Source organism: Lactuca saligna, chromosome 3 (assembly GCF_052625555.1).
Source record: "Lactuca saligna cultivar CGN05327 chromosome 3, ASM5262555v1, whole genome shotgun sequence".
Lineage (NCBI taxonomy): Eukaryota > Viridiplantae > Streptophyta > Magnoliopsida > Asterales > Asteraceae > Lactuca > Lactuca saligna.
Genome location: NC_136419.1, coordinates 86,338,271 through 86,341,937, shown reverse-complemented (window position 1 = coordinate 86,341,937; position 3,667 = coordinate 86,338,271). Strand labels below are relative to the sequence as shown.

Here is a 3,667-nt window from a genome sequence, read left to right as displayed (position 1 = left end):
TAGTGCTTGAAACAACAAATCCTCATATATCTGAATTCTGAAAACATAGTAAGCTTAATCATGGAATACATGATTTGAGAAAGGTTGTGAATAGTATACAATCTTCTAACATCATTTCTATGTTCACAGGATATTAAGCTTAATCGTGGAATACATGATGCACTTGCATCTGAAGAGGCTTTCTTCCAAAGCCTTACAGTAGGGCCCAATTGTGAAAAAACAGTATTTTAAAGAAATGGTGGCAATGTTGAGAAGTTGTTAAACCTTTCTTTTTTTAAGAAAGCTAAATCTCCATAATTCTCCGCCAAGAAATTATTTGGTGACTTGCCACGACTTTGGCATCGTGTAAAAGCCCCCCCAGGTATGCATCCACCGTATAATTTATAAAACTATATTTTCACATTTATTTATATATAATTCATAAATATCTATATGCAGCCAAAAGATGCTGCCCAACTAGCACTTAAAAAGATGCCTTCAGCTGAGCAAGAAACCATATCAATGGTTACAAGAAGCATTTTTGTTTTTTTATTTTCTTTTCTAATTATAGTTTTTGTGTGTCTAATTCTTTTTTCTTGTTAATGATTATAAATAGAGTGAGTATCAGCGAGGTGTTGGTGCTTGGAATTTTGACCTTGAAGATTTAAAATTCAAAGCATCCTTGGTATTCATCTTAATTATCATAGATCTTGTTTTTTCTTTTTCAAATTTACATCCTTTATATGGTAACTGTTAAATAATCGACTATAACTGAAATGTTCAATTGTTCATATTCAATGGAGGTGCAAGATGATGACGAAATTCAAGATATCAGGGACCATGATGTAGATTCAACTTCATTTGCCAATAATGTAAGGATACATACATACATACATACGTATATATATATATATATATATATATATATATATATATATATATATATATATATTATCTAAACTTTGGAATGTTAACTTTTCTCTGTTACAGGAAGCATCCAATTCGAAGGCTACTACTATTGGCAAACATTCCACAAGCAACATTGAATCTAGGTCGATGTTTATGCTGCAAGTTTTATTTACCAAGTATTCTTAATGTTGTTGTTCTTTTTATATTAGTATTTAACGTTTAACTGTTTTTCCTTGGTGATGAAGTTGTCCAATCTGAATCCCTAATCAATAAAGAAAGTAAACTGCTAGAAACTGATGATAAAGGAAGTATTATTGTTGAAGAAAAAAGCAGAAAATAAACAGAGAAACCACAAGCAGATAAAGAAGCAGCAGTAGCACATGCTAACAATAGTATTTTAACAACAACATGAACATAAAGAAATCGCTAAACACATAGTGTACCTCTTGTAGCTGCTGCAGTCTTGAAACATTCAAAGTCTGATAGGACTTGTACTTTAGAAAGGTTTTTACTTTTCTTTCGTTATTGATTATATTTGTAAATATTATATCTTCCTGATTTCATTTTTGTTGTTCATAATAGGTGTGAAACTGAAAGCTCACAATTTGTTGATAAAATCCATCATCAGCTCTAATTAATTATGGGTTCCTAAGTATTTATGTTGCTGACCCTTTTCATTTCGTGATCAAATGAAATGAATTTTGTTCAATATATTTTGTTTTTGAACCAATGATTAGGTTTTTACAAATCTTTCTTAAAGCATATGGCACTTTAGTTTATTATATTTTGTCACGTCAACGGTAAGTTTTCTGTCTTGAGTTGTTTATATACTATTGGTTCCCTTCAATTACTCATCTCCATTATGGAATTCAAGTCGTGCATAATATCAATTAGTTATGTGCCAGGGTAGCCTTCCAGGTCTGGTGGTATGTTTTCTGCTAATTAATTGTCACTCTCTAGATATGTATATGTATAGAAAGGAATTTTTTAACATGAACAAGGATAAAAGTGCAATGGTTTGCTTGGTTTTCTTTTCTGATTTGAACTGCCATGCACTCTTGCAAATTCAAAAGGAAGATGGCACAGGTAAGGAGTATCCTTTGGGAACTGTCCTTGAGGCCATCAAAAATACTTTGATTCAAGGCAATACAAATCTCTTATTGGTAGATCATTTTGATTCCACTCTCTTACATACATACCATGTGTATTATTAATTAGTTGATATTGATATTGTATAACTGACATGATTATTGTGTAGGATTTCCGTGTTGTTCTTCATTAAGAGTTGGGATTCATATTTAAGCTAATAGACATGATCATTGGTTGGATACATGAAGGGTTTCAGAGCTTCTTATGATCGCTTAATGATGAGTTACTTAAAAAAGAAGGTGCCCTTTATAGTAATGTAGTATTAGGTTATATAGTTAGGGAAAACCTCTTAATAACAATGTACAATCAGATCCCTTTAATATCAATGTATTACAATGTATTATATTTTTTGTATATGATACTTTATTTTTTGTATATGGTATTTTATTTTCTATTATTAGACATGAAATGCAAATTTAATTTGAAAATTAGTAAATCTATAAATAATTTTTTTATAAAAAAATTAAAATTATGATACGCAAAAATGTGTGTCGTCTTCATCTATGACATGGCCTTTCTTGACAGGGGCTTCCTTGATACGCATTGCGTGTCATAAACACGCGCGTCGTAAGGTTACGACACACAAATGCGTGTTGTCTTCCTTTATGACAGGGCCTTTTTTGATACACATTGTGTGTCATAACCTCGCGTCGTAAATGCGCGTCGTGTCTCTTTATGACAGGGCCTTCCTTGACGCGCATTTGTGCGTCGTCTGAGCGTTTGACGACGCGCAATGAGCGTCGTAAAAGGCTGTTTTTCTAGTAGTATATAATTTTTTTTAAGTATTCAGTGCAACTATGTTAGCACGGAAACCGAAATTTAAATCGATCGATTGTTAGAAAAAACAATCTAAACAATAGTCGAAAATCTCGCCAATACCTATCCATCGATATAATGACAGTGTAGAATGGATGTTGTATTGAAGAGTTATGATTTTTATATGAACATTAACAACTTAAGCCTATAAAAACATAACTTTAAAAATAAATTGATAGTTAGCCGATGGAGTCTAAATGAAAGTTGTAGATCTCGTCAATAGCTATGTGTGGATATAAAGAACGCCGAAAACGGAGCTCGTATGAAGAAGACATGGAATTCACAAAATCTGCATTTTGTGAAGCGTGCAATGTGCACGGGGAACTTCTAGAAGGTGGGACGCTGTAACATCCCAAAATTTAGAACAAAAAATTTCATTTTTAATTAAGTAATTATGAAACCAATAGTCTGAAAACATCAATAGTGTCATCCCATATCAAATACCAATCAGTATGAAAAACATCAAATCATGTCATAGAAGATAATATCATAGTACAACTCCCAAAGATCTGGTCATGCGGAAAATCATAGTGTGATGTGCTGCGATCATGCTGACTCCTTTCCTCTCGAAGAAGAAGTACCTGAAACCAAAAATGTAAACTGTAAGCATGAAACTTAGTGAGTTACCCCATCATACCACATAACTACATACTGTCAAGCATATCTAGGTGCCCGACCTAACCCTTCGGTCTAGCCCGGTCGGATACTGTCGAGCATATCTAGGTGCTGGCCTCCCCTTCAGTCTATTCGATCGGATACTGCCAATCATATTTCGGTGCTGGACTCCCCTTCAGTCTTACAGACCGGATGTTGT

General features: G+C 33.2%; 1 long non-coding RNA gene across 1 annotated transcript; it reads left to right on the top strand.

Moving 5' to 3' along the window:
• The first annotated feature begins 448 nt into the window (after positions 1–448).
• On the top strand, positions 449–842 carry LOC145033830 (uncharacterized). The gene is made up of 3 exons (XR_013677729.1): positions 449–504; positions 596–664; positions 783–842. It is a non-coding gene; the product is annotated as an uncharacterized LOC145033830 (long non-coding RNA).
• The last annotated feature ends 2,825 nt before the right edge of the window (positions 843–3,667 follow it).